At 43.4% G+C, this 19,142-nt stretch overlaps 1 protein-coding gene across 1 annotated transcript in view; it reads left to right on the top strand.

Annotated features, from left to right (window-relative positions):
- The window catches only part of NEMF (nuclear export mediator factor), a 1,922,187-nt gene that overhangs the window by 280,847 nt on the left and 1,622,198 nt on the right, over positions 1-19,142 (top strand). The window lies entirely within an intron of this gene.

The raw sequence follows: 19,142 nt of genomic DNA, 5'->3' as shown, positions 1-19,142 counted from the left end.
CTTCGTGCGTAAACTCAATTTGAATATCTTTTTTAATAATGAAATGTCTGGTACAGTGCCTGTTTTGAAATTACCTAGTACCTTTAACCCCCCCTTACATGCTGGCCTATTCACGTTTGAAAAAGCTTGTGAATTGGATTTCAGGCAATTACATGTTTTAGGGGGAGCGGATAGATCTTGTAGGAATATCTCTCCAGACCAATTGTTAGCATTGAATAAGATTTGTAACTCAGCAGTGAGGGTGATTAAGCCAGATAAGGGTGGGGGCCTAGTTGTTTTTGACTATGTTGAATACACTAGGCGTATGTTGTTAGTACTAGACACACCTGCCTATGCTAACTCTTCGTTAAATAAATTGAACGGTTGCTACAATAGGATCAAAGGATATTTTAGGGATCTCTACCTTGAAGGTAGAATAACTATAGACATGTACAATTTTATTGATATCTCATTCCCAAGGGTACCTGTTATGTTTGGGATCCCTAAAATGCACAAAAGCCTTACTGATCCCCCAATGAGAGCTTTGGTAGATGGCAGAAATTCTATCACTCACCCTTGTGCCCGCCTCATAGACAACATTATCAGCAAATATTTAAAGAACATTCCCCAAATTTGTAAAGATTCCTGGTCCTTCCTTAAGTCAATCAATGACATCACCTTCGACAGCAGTTATAATTTTTTAACCATCGATGTGGTTGATCTGTATACACCAATACCACACGATGTGGCTGTCGAATGGATTGAACTTATGATGAGGGACTGTGGAGCAACTGATAATGACACTCACCTGGTCACAGTATTGCTAGACATTGTTCTGTCTTCAAATTTCTTTATGTTTGATGGACAATACTATTTGCAAAAGAAAGGTATAGCGATGGGTTCCCCATGTGGCAGCAGCGTTGCCAACATGTTTGTTTCCTATTGGGAGAAACACTTCTTGTTCAATCACCTACCTTTTGTCCAGAGATCAAGGACTTACACTCGCTTTCTTGACGATGTGTTTGTGTTATTTCAGGGCAGTGAGATTGATGCCATAAACCTATTAACACACATGAACTCTACAACTGAGTTTTTGAAATTTACCCATCAATTTTCAACATCTAACATCGATTACCTTGATGTTCATCTACTTAAGGACAACAACAACAATAGATTTTGCTCATCCATCCATAGGAAGGCAACCTACTGTAATTCTTTTTTACATTTTACCAGTTGCCACCCTTGGAGGCAGAAGCGATCTATTGTTAAAGGGCAACTGGTAAGGGCTGCCCGCATGTGCACTACCTTTGATGCATTTGAACAGGAATGTTCTTTACTTGCGGGCATGTTTGGTAGCCGGGGTTACCCTGAGGAGCTCATTCTTGACTTGATTGGTGAAGTTTCATCAAAACGGAGGGATGGTTTTTATTCACCACTGCTGTTACGTAGTGAACAGGAAGGGTTGGTTGACAACCTTCCACAGTCACCAGGGAGCGCACCCTTGGTTGCTGATAGTAACTTGGAGGTTTTAGACTTTTGTAGTAAACCTAATTTTTCTATAGCTTTCACCTCCCCATTCAGCTTACACTCAGGCTTGTTATGTTCCATCATACGCAAGAATTGGTATTTCATCATTAATACCGGACTACATGAGAAGCTGGGTAATACCCCGTTATTTATTTTTAAACAGGCTTCAACCTTAAGGAAATGTTGCAGAGAAATAGTTCCACAGACCTTATGATCAAACATAAGGGTACTGCTACCTGTGGGTGTTGCAAATGGTGCATACACCTGCGGGTAGGTAATTCCTTTACTATTGGTAAAAGGAAGTATACCATCAACCATAAGATCAACTGCAACACCAAATCCATCGTGTACGTAGCTTTTTGTGAATGCTGTAACGCGTTCTATGTTGGTAAGACGGACCGTCGTTTTAAGGACCGCATCTACCAACACCTATACGCCATCAGGAATCAGAGGAGTGATGATGCCCTCTCTAAACACATATTGAACAACGGTGGTCATAGCTTCAAATTTATGGGCATCGACCAAGTACTGTGTGATAAAAGAGGTGGCCCACAGTCACTATTATTAGAGACCCGGGAACTAGAGTGGCAACTACAGTTGGATGCTTTCTCTTTCCCGGGCCTCAATGACAACTGTAATATAGCCTCTATTTTAAAGTATAAGAGCTATTTAAGGTGAGGGGATTGATCATCAGCCCCCTTGTCATTGTGTATGTGATAGTATATCCCATTTTGCACGACATTGTACATAGATTGCCATTAGGGTCTCTCTTCAAGGTTCTATTAGTTACTGTGACCTAATAAACACTGTCACTTGTTAATTTTAAGTTTTACAACTTAAGTTATTAAATAAGTATTTACTTTTTACTACAAAGATCAAAAAGTAAATTAGTGAATTTACATGGTTTTAAGTCTGTTAAGTTGCTCTAACATGATGTTCTTCATCTCACATTGCTGCAGTCCTTACACTTGGGTAGTCCGCTGTCCTCGGTCGGCCCGAATATCAAAGTATAAGGCTGACGTCGGTCAAGGCGCATTTGACTGACATCAGGACGTCAGGGTACTAATGCGCATGACCGACGTCATATCCTCAGTCTTTTTTGCCGCATGGTCCGATGCAGAAGCAGCATTGCAAGTGCCGGTTGGCGTTCTGAAATTTTTCGATTTCGGAGTTTCAGACCGAGTCAAAGTTGGCTAAGTACCCCATTGGGGAATATTTTAGTTTTTTCTTGCCTCAGTGGTTTACCGGATGTTAGAAAAAGTGAATAATTGCATTTCTTGTGGGAAACAGATACCGCATAGAGACTATCATACTTTGTGTATTCCTTGTTTAGGGCCTGAGCACGACGTTGTTGGGTGTCGCTCTTGTGCTAGATTCAATAAGTGCACTATAAAGAGAAGGTTAGATTGTGCCAGGTTAGTCTTCGGGAAGCGGTGCAATTATAAAATGCCGTCGGATGCTCCGGCCGCTTCTTCAAGAAGCGCAAGGACAAAGCAGTTAAGCCTAGGCTAGAAGAACGTCCGTGCGGACGCGGTTCTTTAGAGGTGTCGGTGGAGCGGTGGTTCCACGGAGGTTTCTTTGGGATCCCAGGGAGAGACTTTGTTATTGCAGGATGTGGCCTCTCAGGAGGCAGGTCAGGCTGATGGGGCTTCTCAGGTTACTATACTCCCCTCCCTTCCTAGGGTGGTTAGGCCCTCGCCTTCTGTTTCCAAGGCTTCTCCCAGAGGCAGGCCAGGTTTAGCTTCAGTTGGTGTCACCCCTAGTTCTTCAGGAACTGTGCCCAAGAAGCATATGCTTAAAATGGCAGAAGATTTGATTACTTTGATTAGGGTTCTTTGCCCCTCCTGATAAGAGACCTAGGGTGGAACCTGAGCTAGGGAGTTTTGAGCAGGCTTGGATGTTTCAGAGTCTTGCTGAAGACTTGCAGGAGTATTCCCTTATTCTGATTCTGATGTGGATGATTCTACTTCTGCTTCTCCTCCTGAGGATTTTTCTTTTCAGAAACTCTTCATTCCATGAGGGAGCATTTTAAGTGGGAAGGTCAGGACTTCTCTGATTCCAGGAAAAGGCTTAGGGAATTTTGTTTTACCCCAGCATAGGCCTTTGGCTATACCTCCTGTTTTGGATGTGGTGGAAGATGTTTTTACAGAGGCTTCTCTTAATCCTGATTCTTTGCCTCCTACTCCTGTTAAACCGGATAGGTATTACAGGGTGCCTGAAGCTCATAAGTATCTTTTTAAGAGTCCTAGGGCAGACCCAGAAACTGTTAGTCAGGGGCCTAAAGGTGTTAAGGCTTCTGTTGTCAAGAATCCGGTTCCTACAGATAAAGAAGCCAGGGCCTTGGATAGATGGGGAAAGAAAGTTTATACTTCTTCCACTCTAGCTATGAGGGCTTTGAATTGCCAGTTTCACATGTTGAAATACCAAAACTATCTCCTTTCACAATTGAAGTCTAAGGTTGATGCTCTGGCGGAAGGTATTGATTGTAAAGAGTTACAAGATTTAGTACATGTTTCTGAACAGGTGGGTAAGCATTCTTTGCAATGTGGTTTTGATGCTGTACAGGCCTCGTCTAGGGTGGCTGCCACTGGGTCAGTTCTTCGCAGGCACGCCTGGCTGAGGGATCAGAATTTATCTGACCATGTTAAAACAAGGATTTTAGATGCTCCTTTTCAATCTGATGTGTTGTTTGGTTCTCCTGTTGAGGCAGTTTTAAAGAAAATGGAAGACAAGGCTAAGTCTATGCAGACTGTTAAAGATTTTTGCAGGTTCAGCCTCCAAAGTTTAGTAGAAATTGGCCTACTAAGGGGTGGCCGTAGCCTTCTTATGATTCCCAGTCTAGGGGTAGATCTAGACGTGGTAGGGGCAGAGCTCAGGGCTCTTTCAGGCCTAGAACAGGGAGTTCTCCTGCACAGTCTTGGTGAGGGCAGGGGTCAGTCCTTTCGTAAACAGACCCAATAACCTACCTTTTCAGCTGCCAGAGCCTTCTCGTCTGGCAGCACCTTTGGGAGGAAGGTTGGCACTTTTCAAAGAAAATTGGAGTTTAATTACCCAAGACAGATGGGTGTTGGATATCATACACCACGGTTACAGGTTTTATTTCCATACCTTGCCTCCTTTCAAAGGCATGCCAGACGTTCCTCCTCAACAAAGAATAGAGGCTCACAAGCAAATTTCTCTGTTACTCCAAATAGGGGCCATACAGCCGGTCCCTATGCCAGAAGTGGGCCTAGGATTTTATTCTCGCCTGTTCCTAGTACCAAAGAAAGGGAACACGTGGAGACCAATTTTGGACTTATCTATCCTCAACACTTATCTGGACATTCCCAAGTTCAAAATGTTGACGTTACAGCAGCTTTTACCTCTGCTGGGCAAAGATCATTGGATGGTAACTTTGGATCTCAAGGAGGCTTATCTTCATGTTCCTATCAGACTGAGTTGCAGGAAGTATCTGCGTTTTCGAGCTGGGACTTCTCATTATCAGTTCTCTGCATTGCCCTTTGGCTTATCTACTGCGGGCAGAGTGTTCACGAAAGTTCTGGCTCCAGTGATAGCTTTCCTCAGGTTAAAAGGAATACAATTCTATCCTTATTTGGACGATTGCCTGATTCTGGCTCAAGGAAGGGACGAGCTTCTTCATCATTTGGATTATGTGATAGCAGTGCTAAGATGCCTGGGGTATTCTGTGAACGAAATAAAGTCCAGTCTAGTACCCTCTCAGGACATGTGCTTTCTGGGTGTGAGACTGAATACAGCATCCCAGATGGCCTTTTTGACCCCGGACAAACAAAAGAATCTTTCCCTTTACTTTCATCAGTTGTCTCATCAGTCCAGGCTGACTGCAAGGACAGTCCATCAAGCCTTGGGGTTCATGGCATCTTGTATTCTGGTGCTTCCCAATGCCAAACTGCATATGAGGAAGCTACAATGGTATCTCAAAAATGTATGGACACAGCACTACCAGGATTTGGACACTGTCATTCAAATAATACCTTGCATTCAAAAGGAATTGTTGTGGTGGGCTCAGGAATGTCACCTAAACAAGGGACTCTCTGTGACCCGGCCAGAGGCGAGTCAGATTCTAACGACAGATGCCTCAGACAAAGCTTGGGGAGCTCATCTGAATGGAAAGTGGATACAAGACAAGTGGCCTGCCAGACTACAGCATCTACATATCAACTTGAAAGAGATGTTAGCAGTCCAGTTTGCATTAATAGCTTTCAAGGATTTACTTCTTCCAGGGCAGGTGTTGATTCTAACAGACAACACAACTGTCATGTGGTACATCAACAAGCAAGGTGGAACACATTCTTATCCTCTATGCAGGCAAGCAATGATTTTGTGGGAGACTGCTCTCAGTTTACAGCTAAATCTTCAGGCAAGGTTTCTGCCGGAGCACAGAACTCCTTAGCAGATGTGTTGAGCAGACAAATTATGGATCCCCACGAGTGGAAATTGGATCCTCATGTATTTCAGAAATTGACAGTGTCATGGGGAACTCCAGACATAGATCTGTTCGCTTCTCCACTAAACCACCAGCTGCCAAAGTTTTGCACAAAAGGTTTCATCCCACAGCTTGGAAAGTGGATGCTCTTTCTTTCAATTGGAGCAATCTTCATGTGTATGCCTTTCCGCCTCTGCCTCTCCTCCCAAAGGTACTACTAAAGGCCAGACAAGACAAGCCAAGGATGATTTTGATAGCTCCAGATTGGCCTCGACAGCATTGGTACCCATTACTGAGAAGCCTGGTACGGAAGCCTCCATGGCCTTTGCCTTCGATTCCACACCTGTTGTCTCAGGAGGACAGTCATTTGCTCAATGTCAAGCTTCACTCTCTGCACCTAACAGCCTGGCATATTCTGTTTTGAACCATAGTGGGCCTCCACTTCCACAGCAAGTTTTGAATGTTATTTTGGAAGCTAGAAGGCCTAGTACAAGGAAAGTGTACGCAGATAAATGGAAGAGATTTTTATTTTGGAGTGCAGCAAAGGATTTTGATGTTTCTGAGCCTAGTTTAAGTGTGGCTCTTCAATATCTTACTGAGTTACTGGACAGGGGTTTGTCCTTCTCTTCTATTAAGGTTCATGCTGCAGCAATTTCGGCTCACTATGATTGTGACCCACCATTGTTTTCTCATCCTTTGTTCACGCAATTTCTTAGAGGGGCAAAGAATATAAGACCCCCACGAAGAGCTCCTACTCCTGCTTGGGATCTCAATTTTGTGTTGGAGAAACTCACTCTACAACCTTTTGAGCCTGCAGCTACTACTGAATTAAAGTTTTTATCATGGAAGACTGCTTTTTTGTTGGCTATTACCTCTGCAAGAAGGGTTTCTGAGTTGCAGGCCCTTATGGCGGTTGAGCCTTTCTTAATTTTCCATAAGGATAGGGTATCTTTACGTACTAATCCTTCTTTTATGCCTAAAGTGGTTTCTAGTGTGGCTTTAAACCAAACTATTCATTTGCCTACTTTTTATGCAAATCCCCAAAATAAAGGGGAAAAGATTTTGCACACTTTAGATGTACACAGGCAGTTGCGATATTATTTGGACAGAACTAAAGGGTTCAGGCAGTCTCAGCAGTTATTTGTTTCTTTTGCTTTGAGTTCTCAGGGCAAGCCTGTGTCAAAACAAACTATTTCTAAGTGGATTGGGTTTTGCATTGCTTTCTGTTATTCCCATCATGGCAAGGAGATTCCAGCTGGGATTAGGCCTCATTCCACTAGGGCTACTGCCACTGACAGCTTTTTTGAGGGGGGTGGCAACTAAGGATATTTTGGAGGCAGCTACTTGGAGTTCAGTGCATACTTTCTCTAGGCATTATCACCTACCACTTTACTCTAAATCCAGGGCTGGTTTTGCCACTGCTGTTTTGCAGGGCATTTTGGCAGCTCCTGCTTCCTTATAGTTTGGCCATCCTCCCTTACCTCTGCTTTGGGATTCTACCCAAGTGTAAGGACTGCAGCAATGTGAGATGAAGAACATAGTACAGTTTTGTACCTACCATAAATGTAGATGTTCAAGATCCACATTGCTGCAGTCCAATTATCCCTCCTTCCCTCTGTAGTTAGAGGCGGTTGTGTGGGTTGGGTTGTCAATATGATGTATATTGTATATATTGTACATATTTTTAGTGCTAGGATGGTTGGTTGTTTGTTTGCTGTCTTTTGGTTTTGACCTTTATTTTTAGGGTCTTCTGACATCTGGGGCAAGAAAAGACTGAGGATATGACGTCGGTCATGCACATTTGTACCCTGACGTCCTGATGTCAGTCAAATGCGCCTTGACCGACGTCAGCCTTATACTTTGATATTCGGGCCGACCGAGGACAGCGGACTACCCAAGTGTAAGGACTGCAGCAATGTGGATCTTCGAACATCTACATTTATGGTAGGTACAAAACTGTACTTTTAGAAGTATTATACATTTTTATACTTACTTTTATTGAATTTATATTTTTAATAGATATTTTTGATGCATTTGTAAGGGTAACTACTGGCTTGCACTTGGATATGTTTTCATCATTCTTAAATGAAGCCGTTTAGTAAAAAATTGTGGGGTTTTTCTTTAAATCTGTAATTTGTTGAATTAGTCACATGTTCTACACGGTTTTTAAATTATGTGAGTTTTTAATTGTTGGCATGCTGAAGAAGCTTCTGTGTCACAGAAGCGAAAACGTTGTTTTATTTTTGTCTAAATAAATTACGTTACAGTTATTTAACCGAACCTAGTCTCGTTTGAGCACCTCACTGTTTACTAGGAAACTATATTGAAGTAAATGGAAGCGCTTTTCCATTTGGGCTTCACAGAGAGAAATAGATCACTTTACAGCTCCTGTTCTAGCGGTGTTGGACTTCCTGTCTGGTATCTTTCAGCAAGGAGCTAGTTCCTCCACAGTGAAAATACAATTGGCAGCCATTTCCAGTTTTCACGCTGGTGAAGACAACATGGCCTTAACCTCCTCTAGGCTGTGTAAGGCTTTTCTTAAAGGTACGATGTTCGTGTTTCACTGTTGCAGTCATTACATTAGGGTAATCCTGCTGGCAGGTTGCCCTCAGCCGGCCTGAATTCCAAAGTCTTGGGTCGTGCGTCAGCCACTGTCGCCCCTTCCCTGACGTCAGGTCATCAGGGGTATAAAAGAAGCAGCCAATGCCATTTTCTTCAGTCTTTCTTGCCACACGGTGCTCGAAGCAGAAGCAGTTTGCAAGTGCCGGTCGACCAACTCCTGAAATTTTCATGTTTGAGTTTCAGAACCGAAGTCTTCAATAAAGCTAAGTACCCCGTTGGGGAAACTTTTTTTTCTTGCTCCAGACCGATGTCAGAAAAAGTTAATAATTGTATTACTTGTGGAAAGCAAATACCTCATAAGGATTTTCATTCTTACTGTATTCCTTGCCTAGGCCCTGATCACAACATTTCTGGTTGTCGGTTTTGTGCTAGATTTACCCAATGCACTATTAAGCGTCTGTATAATTTTGCTTTAAAGTATTTTGGTAGCCGGTTTAATTATCCTAAAATGTCGTCGGATAGCTATCTGACTACCGGAGTTTACTAAAATTGCAAAGAAAAGGATAGAGAAAAACAACCGAGGCCCAAAACCGACAATGAAGCTTCTTCTAAGCCAATCGCCGGTTCTCAGTGAGGTGCTTTCGCAGTCCCTGACACCCGCTACTTTAGAGTCACAGGCCGCTACCAACTCCCACGTGGAGTCAGCCATGCCACTGGATACTCAAAGTATTTGATCCTCGGATGCTAATCCCTCAGATGGGTCCAGAGCCGATGAGCAGGTACCGGCTTCTGAGGGTGTCTTCAGACCATAACATCTTTACATGACTTCAGCTTCAAAGACAAGGACTAAAGCAGCTTCTAAAGCAAAAAAAAAAACAAACTCATGAGCCACGTGTACAGGCCTCTATGCCCAAAAAACAGATGATCAAGATGGCCGAAGACCTGATTACCTTGATCAGGGGTTCCCATCCCCCTCCTTATAAGAGGCCTAGGCAAGACACTGACTGAATCTTCAGATCAGGTTTCTATTTCTTCTGATTCCTCTTCTGATCAAGGATATTTTTTACCCCCCTATGAGGATTCTTATGCTGAAGAATCTATACCTTCAGCATCCCCTCCTGAGGATTATTCCTTTGGGGCAATCTTGCATACCACGAGGGAGCATTTTCACTGGGAAAAGCCAAGATTTTTCAGAATCTAAAAAGAGGCTCAGGGATTTCCTTTTACTACCACAGCACAGGCCTCTAGCCATTCCCCCTGTGTTAGACATTGTAGATGTGTTTTCGGAGTCTAGTTTGACCCCTGACTCCTTACCTCCAGCTCCTGTTAAGCCTGACAGATATTACAGGGTTCCTGACTCGCACAAATTTATTTTTGAAAACCCTGCTGCTGACCCAGAAACTATTTCACAGGGTCCCAAGGGAGTTAAGGCCTCTACAGCAAAAAGCCCAACCCCCCTCTGACAGAGATTCAAGGGCACTGGATAGATGGGGAAAAAAGGTTTACACATCTGCAACTTTGGCTATAAGGGCCTTAAACTGTCAGTTTCATATGCTCAAGTATCAGCAACATCTCATGGGATTGCTTAAACAGAAAATTATGTTAAATTCTGAATGTGCTGAAAACAAGGAAATGCAGGATTTATTGCATGCAGCTGAACAAGTTGGAAAGCGTATTTTGCAATGTGGTTTTGATTCTTTGGTGGCCTCCGGCAGGGCTGCAGTTACGGGTTCTGTAATTAGAAGGCATGCTTGGTTAAAGGAACAAAATCTGCCTGATCATGTTAAAGTTAAGTTACTAGATGCACCTTTACAGCATGATGCTTTGTTTGGTGCTAAGGCAGAAGAGGTGTTAAAGAAAATGGAAGACAAAGCTAAATCTATGCAAACTGTTAAAGATTTTTTACAAATAGAGCCACCTAGGTTTAGTAGACACTGGCCTACAAAAAATTGGTGCTTTCTTGTGTCAGACAGACCTCAAAGGGGCAGATCCAGATGCCCAAGGGGCAGATCCCAGGCACAAGGTTCTTATAGTTCAAAACAATGGGGGGCTTCTACCGCCAAAGCTGGGGAAGATAAAGCACAAAAATACAGAAAAGCAGTCCCAATAACTTTCCCCTGCCTGCACCAAACACTTATCTTCTGGCAGCACCCCTAGGGGGAAAATTAGCACTTTTTGCTCAAAATTGGCACATTATAACCCAGGACAAATGGGTTCTAAATATAGTGTCACAAGGCTACAAATTCCATTTCCATACTCTGCCAAAGGCAAACGGCTGGCCAGATCTGCCAAAAGATCAATGGGCAGAGGCACAAAAACAAGTTTCATCCCTCATGGACACAGGGGCCATTCAGCAAGTACCTGAACAAGAGCGGGGACAAGGATTTTACTCGACTGTTCTTGGTACCCAGAAAGGACAAGGCCTGGAGGCCGATACTGGACCTATCTATTCTGAACACATTCATGAATATTCCAAAATTCAAAATGTTGACTTTGCAGCAGCTTCTGCCCATGCTGGGCAAGAATGCTTGGCTTGTGACTTTAGACTTAAAAGAGGCATACCTGCATGTTCCAATCAGACAATCCTGCAGAAGATACCTCCGATTCAAGGCTGGTTCAATGCATTACCAATTCTCTGCACTGCCCTTTGTAAAGACCCTGGGCGCAGTAGATAAACCAAAGTGCCTGGCACCAGTAATTGCATTCTGCAGACAAAGAGGAATACAAATATATCCTTACTTGGACGACTGTCTAATTCAAGCAGAGAACAAGGACATTCTTCTTCAACATCTTGCATTTGTGAAAAGACTTCTAGCATGCCTAGGGTACATAGTCAACTAAAAGAAATCAAAACTAGTACCCTCTCAAGAGATAACATTCCTGGGTGCAAGCTTGAATACAACTGCCCAGATGGTTTATCTCACGCCAGACAAACAAAGGCAACTGACTACGTATTTCACAATGTTGGCAACAAAGGTCCAGTTATCTGCAAGAAACATTCTGCAGGCTTTGGGCTTCATGGCATCCTCCATCCTACTAATTCCATATAAGAAAACTTCAATGGTACCTAAAAAGTGTTTGGACTCAACATTGCCACAGCCTGGAAACAATGATTACTCTCATTCCCTTCCTGCAACAGGAGTTTCAATGGTGGGAAAAGGCTGGTCACCAGAACAAGGGACAGCCATTCACATTACCCCCAGCCAGGCAGACACAACGGATGCATCAGATTATGCCTGGGGGGCCCACATGGCAGGAAGATGCATTCAGGGCACATGGACCTCAAACCAAATGCATCTACATATCAATCAAAAAGAGATGCTAGCTGTTCAAAATGCCCTGACAGCCTTCAAGGACCTACTTCATCCTGGACAACTACTGATAAAGACAGGCAACACCATGGTCAAGCAGGGGGGCACACATTCTTACCCCCTTTGCAGACTAGCCATGACATTGTGGGACACAGTTTTGACTTACCAAGTACATTTGCAGGCACAATTCCTGCCAGGAAAGGAAAATACTCTGGCAGATGAACTAAGCAGAAAACTCATGGATCCCAATGAGTGGCAGCTGGATCCACAAGTCTTCAGCATGATAACAAGGAAATGGGGATGCCCAGACATAGATCTATATGCCTTCCCTCACAACTACCAACTAAAAAGATTCTGCACAAGGACATATCACAGACAAGCATGGAAAGTGGACGCCCTATCTTTCAGCTGGAAAAACCTATCAGTATATACCTTTCCTCCACTCCATCTCCTCCCCAAGGTACTCCTAAAAGTCAGACAGGAGAAACCAAAGATGATACTGATTGCCCCAGACTGGCCCCACCAGTACTGGTGTCCAGTCCTAAGGAATTTGTCTCTGTGCCCAGCTTGGACCTTACCTCAATTACCTCGTCTACTGTCCCAGCAAAACAATCAGATCCTGCACAGCCAACTCAGGACATTAACCCTGGCAGCATGGTGGATAATGTAGTCATACAAAAAAACACCTCTCAGCAAAGCTGTGATGGATGTCATTCTGGAAGCCAGAAGGCCTAGTAATAGAAAGTCTTATGCTGGCAAATGGAAGAGATTCTGTGCTTGGAACCAGGCACAAGGAACTGATACAACTGTGCCAAATATCCCTCAGATTTTGCAATACTTAACTGAGATGCTGGGCAAAGGCCTATCCTTTTCATCAATTAAAATTCATGCCTCTGCCATTTTGGCTCATTACTATACAGAGCCACCAATTTTTTCTCATCCTTTATTAAAGCAGTACCTCAGAGGAGCCAAAAATTTAAGGCCTTCAAAGAGATCACCAATACCTGCATGGGACCTCACCTGTGTCTTGGAAAAGCTCACCCTGCCTCCTTTTGAGCCAGCTGCTACTGTTGATATAAAGTTTTTATCTTGAAAAACAGCTCTGCTCCTAGCAATTACTTCTGCAAGACGAGTTTCAGAGCTACAGGCGCTCATGGCTGTGGAACCTTTTATCATTTTTTATCCAGACAGGGTCTCTCTGAGAACAAACCCAACATTTATGCCTAAAGTGGTGTCCAGTGTGGCTCTTAACCAAACTATTCATCTGCCAACTTTTTATCCGAATCCACAGAACAAGGGGAAGAGAATTCTGCACTCTTTGGACGTACACAGACAGCTTAGATTCTACTTGGACAGAACCAAAGCTTTCAGGAAGACAGAGCAATTACTAGTGGCATATGCTGCAGGATCACAAGGAAAGGCTATCTCAAAGCAGACTGTTTCTAAGTGGATAGGCCACTGCATTCGTTTATGCTATTTACACCATGGCAAGCCAGTGCCTAAGGGCACTAGGCCACATTCCACCAGAGCTGCAGCCACTTCAGCAGCCTTTCTCAGGGGAGTACCAACCAGAGACATTTTAGAGGCGGCTACTTGGAGTTCAGTGCACACCTTTACAAAGCGTTATCATCTGCCACTCTACTCTAAATCCAGGGCAGGCTTTGCCACTGCAGTTCTGCAGGACCTCATAGCCACTCCTAATGCTGTTTAGCTCCAGCCTCCCAACCATAGCTTTGGGACTCTACCCAAATGTAATGACTGCAACAGTGAAACATGAAGAACATAGTACAGTTGTGTACACTTGCCATAAATGTAGATGTTCGAGTGTATTCACTGTTGCAGTTCAGGTTACCCACCCGCCATCTTCCTTTTTTCTATGGATCTTATCTTTCCTTCTCTGTTTTATACAACCTATGTGGTGTATTTGCTTATAGATGAAGGTAAAATTTATATTGGTGCATTTATTGATTTATATATATATAAAGTTTGGCTACCCTTTTAGTGGGCACCTGAAATCTGGGGCAAGAAAAACTGAAGAAAATGGCGTCGGCTGATGCTTTTATACCCCTGATGACCTGACGTCAGGGAACGGGCGACAGCTGCTGACTCGGGACCCAAGACTTTGGAATTCAGGCCGGCTGAGGGCAACCTGCCAGCAGGATTACCCTAATGTAATGACTGCAACAGTGAATACACTCGAACATCTACATTTATGGTAAGTGTACACAACAGTACTTTTCTGCTACGGCCCCCCTGTCAAGGAGTCTGTACCTCCTTGGGACCTTACTTTTGTTTTACAGGCATTAGTAGCCCCTCCTTTTGAACCTGCAGCTTCAGTGGACTTAAAATTTTTGTCCTGGAAGACAGCTTTCCTAGTCGACATCACATCGGCTAGGAGAGTTTCTGAGCTTCAAGCTCTGTCTGCCGTGCCTCCATATTTGATCTTCCATAAGGATAGGGTTTCCCTTCGTACTAACTCTTCCTTCTTACCTAAAGTGGCATCTGAAGCAAACATAAACCAGTCCATTAATCTGCCTGTTTTCTTTCCCAACTTTCAAAATAAAGGTGAATACAAACTCCATTTGTTGGATGTTCATAGACAGCTTTGTTTTTATCTTCATAGAACGAAGTCTTTCCGCAAGACTGACCAATTGTTTGTTTCTTTTTCAAAAGCATTTAAGGGGAAAGCTATTTCTAAAGTTTCTTTAGCCAAATTAATCACTCTTTGCATTTCACATGCTTACAAAGCAAAAGGTTTATCTCCCCCTGGTATAGTTAAGGCTCACTCTACCAGGTCCATGGCGACTTCTGCTGCTTTTTGGTCCAGGATACCTTTGGACGATATTTGCGAAGCAGCGACATGGGCCAATTCACATACCTTCATTTCCCATTACAAATTGGATCTGATTTAGAGGGGTAGAGCATCCTTTGGCTCTGCGGTGCTCAGGAATATTCTTCCATAAGGGCCTCCCAGGATCGGAGTAGCTGGGGACTCTGTCCCGCAGGTTGCAGATAAAATTAAGTTAACTACTTCAGATAAAGAAGTTATGTACTCACCATAACGTTCCATCTGAGTAGTTATACTTCATTTTTCTGAAACATTCCCTTCCTCCACCCCCCCGGACCTTATCCTGTTTTCAGGGTTGTGTTGTATGTATATATATATATATATATTGTTAGTTGCAGCAAACTCAATCTGAGGGAAGATAGGAGATGGTAGGGCATTATGGATAAGGGGAGGAGCTCTGAGCTTGGAGCAGATGCTAGAAAAAAGTTGCCGGCTCGGATCCGATACGGATCCGTATACCCACAGGTTGCAGAAAAATGAAGTATAACTACTCAGATGGAACGTTATGGTGAGTACATAACTTCTTTTTATTTTGGCTACCCCTTTCTTTGTCTTTCTTTTCACTGACTTCCATTCTGTTTCCATCTACTCTTTGCTGAAGGCAAGGTAACCATTCTTTTCAGGTCCTAAATTGTTCCTAACTACTGCCCAATGCTTTTTTCATACAGTGTATGCTATTTAATTTTACGTTTTCCCCCATTAATCCTTTGTCCCCCACTTCCTGCTCAGCCCTTCTTGATGTATTAACTAGTTTAATCAGTTTCACTAACTGCTAACTTCTAGCACTTTCTTGCCACAATTAGTTATAAGGAAGCCTTGACTGCCTTTTTGGTATCAGTGATTGGATAGTTGTTTTTGTTAGTCGCACCTATTAGCATGATCTGCAACATTTATGAGTATTGTGTACTGAGACTGAAACATGCTGAATGCATGGTGAAACATGGGCTCCAATTTTTCTCATTCTTACTCAGTAGTACACACCCACTAAACCTACCTCCCTACAATATGTATTAAAATATTTATGTATTTCGGGAAGTTGCAGAAACCTAGTTACACCCCCACCCCCACAAAACATGTTCAACTTTGTTTATTAAGTTACAGTCCTAGCTTGGCATAGCTGTACTGTCATAGTAGATAACCATTTTATCCATTGCCTTCCTAATGTCCATCTTGTCTGACTTGGGAGGGAGTTTTATATTGAATATTGCCATTTTTTGATCCCTCACTAGTCATTTACTCCTAAATATTTCCTATCTCATTAATGAATTACCTTTTTCACCTGAATTGGATACATTCTTCTTAACATTAATTCACTCTCATCTCCTAACCCCAGTATAGCTTGAAACAAAAACCCTGCTATTAACCAGGCAAAAGTAACTTTCCATTCTCCTTATTATTTAGGTGAGTTTCTGAAGACCAGCTGTCAGTTTTTTTTAATATCGGTCAACACTGTATCCCTTCTGGCATGTGTTGTCAACCTATTTAACATCCCAGTGTAAAGTTTTACCAAGTTCAGCAAAATATGTAATATAACTTTTAGTTTAATTTTAGGCTTTAAGAAGTATAAAGTTAAAGTATTTACATACCTTCCAAGAGTTTTGGGGTGAGTATGGAGAAAGTGCGGTCATCTCAAATGTTTACTATGCTGGGTTAGCAGAACTTGAGCATTGCTAGGAATGGATTTAGTTCACCTTTAGTCTAGCCATAAAAGTAGATCAGGTTTGACTAACAGCTTCTTCTGTCTATCAGTCTTTGTGTGTTGCAGTCCTGGAGTTTGAAGTCTTGTAGAAATGCAACTAGCCTTCCTCTCTAGACTTTCCCTGCTACCACTGTTAAGCTAATAATCCTTCAGTTCCCTGATTTCTACTCTTCCCCGTGTGTCAAGGGAACCACGTTGTTGTCTTCTGTGTGCAATCTACCAGTATGCTGAACATCACTTGTAAGTGGTCTGCCAATACACTTTCTGGATTTTTCATGTCTCTGGGAAGTAACCCATATGGTCATGTTGTGTTTTATCTTTCCTAGTGGCAGCTAGCCTCTGTCTGTTTCACCATCTCACCCTATCGCTTGTCCTAATTGTTATCCTCATTCCTAAGTAGCCACATTGTTTTCTTTCTCGTTTTCCCTCTTCCTCATACCCTTGTCCTTAACCCTGAGTGGTTCATTTCTGACCTTTTCTCCTTTGGCTGTAGTGTTACCTCACTTTTTTTTCTGCTGTTAGGTTGTTCTGTACAAGCGTTCACATTAGGCTTTCTTGAAAAGTTTCAGTGCTGTAGGAGTATCTGAATTTTGATTTAGATTTTTTTGTCCAAATTTTATGCTTGCCCTCATTTAACATTATCCTCAAAAGAAATGTTGAGAGACTTTTACATTATCTGGATGCTCCGAGACAACTTTATTACATTAATGGGCAAGGCATTTCCTGAATCTAGAACAACTATCCTTTGCTTTAATAAATGATTCCTAAGAGTTTGCAGTTTGCCTTGCTTTTTGCTATGGTGCCGCTGGCAAATCTTTACCATATTAAATCAGAGCAGTACATGTTGTGAGTGTTAATACTACAGTAGTCTTCTTTAAAGGTGTTTCTGCAGGTGATACTTACAAGGCTGCCACCATTTTTTTGTTACACCTTTACTAAACAGTATAACTGGGACGTGCAGTCTAAAGTTTTATTTCAGTGTTGCAGTATTCTACTAGTGGGTGAGTACCAAAGTCCACTAAAGGTTGTGGGGTGGCCTGGTAGAGGACTCCAGGAACTCATGCAAGACAGGCCTGGCAAATCCTGCCCTGGATATGTTGTCCAGTTTCTAATGCCTGGTGAAAGTGTGCACCGAGGACCAGGTGGCTGCATCCAGAATGGAGTTAGTGTCCAGGCCTTTGAAAAAGGCCCCAGAAGAGGCCACTGTTCTTGTGGAGTGGACCTTGACATTGCTTGAAAGAGTCTTGCCATGGTGGGAGTACCAAAAGGAGATACCCTTGGCTCTCCAGGTAGAAATGGTCTGTTTTCCCACTGCTTTCCCCAGGGCCCTGGGGTGAAAGGAGGCAAACAGTTGGTCTGATTTGCGGAAAGGTTTAGTTTTATGCAAATAGAATCAGAGTTGCTTGTGGACATCCAGGGAGTGAAAGACTGTCTCACTATCTCCCTGCGGGTTAGGGAAAAAGGTAGGCAGATGGATAGACTGATTTAAGGAAAGGTCATTGACCACCTTGGGGGTGAAGGGTGGGTTTATTCTCAGAATGACCCTGTCCAAATGGAAAACTAGGAAAGGCAGAGTAGCCATAAGGGCTTGAAGCTCTGAGACTCTCCTGGCTGATGTCAAAGCTGCTAGCAGGACTGGTTTCCATGTGCAAAACTTTAAGGCAGATTTGTCAGCTGGTTCAAAGGGTGGCAATGTGAGTTTTTCTAGTACATAATTAAGATCATAGAGAGGAGGGGATGGGAGGTCCTGGTGCAGAACCCCCTTTAGGAAGAGTTTGACTAGTAGTCTGGAAGCCAGTGGAGGTAGATAGGCAGGCAGGTAGATAGGCAGGCAGAAATGGCAGACAGATGTGCTTTTAAAGAGGTGTAAGACAAGCCTATCTTCAGGAGTTCACACAGGTAGGACAGAATCAGAGGCACATCGTCGTCCAGCGGCTCCATCTGTCTTTTGTGACACCAGAAGGAAAACCTTTTCCACTTGGAAAGATAAGATTTTCTTGTGTTTGGTTTCCTGGCCTCCTGCAGGACTGAAAGCACGTCCACACTGTATAAATGTCTGAACGGAATCAGAATCCTATCCGTCACAGAGAGAGGTGCAGAGACCGCCACTGTAGGTGTATCTGTGTCCAGTTGTGGTGTGTGAGTATGTCCAGTGAAGGGGGTAACTTGTGGTGATTGCCCTTGGACAGATGAAGAAGTAGAGGGAACCAGTGCTGCCTTGGCCAATAGTGAGTCACCAGCAAGATTTTTGGTGAGTCCTGCTGAATTTTTCAGTAGGGCCCTCTGTATCGGAGGCAAGGGGGGGAGGCATACAGGAACTTCCCCTTCCATGACATTGAGAAAGTGTCTGTTTGCACTGCCTTTGGGTCGTGAGTTCTGGAGCAGTAGCTCTGGAGTTGCCTGTTTACAGAGGAGGCGAACAGGGCTGTCTGAGGGGTAGCCCACTTGTAGACCAGATCTAGGAACACCTCTCTTGACAGTATCCATTCATGGCTGTCTTAGGCGGTTCTGCTTAGGGAGTCTTTGTGTCGGTCTGTCCTCAAACTTTGCACTGTCTTTGGGCCCAGAGTTGCCAGCCATGCCAGGTCTGCGGCATCTGTGTGCATGATCTGGAAAGGGGAGGGCATTTGCAAGGGCATGCCTAGATTCTGGGCAGCTTGGGCCAGCCACCATCTTAATTCCTGGTGAAGACAAGGGAGGAGAGGCACCCTGAACTCTAGAGGATGTGAGTGTTGAGTCCACATTGAGCGCAGGTACCACTGGAACTTTCTC

Source organism: Protopterus annectens, chromosome 6.part0, assembly GCF_019279795.1.
Source record: "Protopterus annectens isolate FY-2018-M chromosome 6.part0, PAN1.0, whole genome shotgun sequence".
NCBI lineage: Eukaryota > Metazoa > Chordata > Ceratodontiformes > Protopteridae > Protopterus > Protopterus annectens.
The sequence above is the reverse complement of the archived record's forward strand: the minus strand, read 5'-3'. Positions and strand labels throughout refer to the sequence as shown.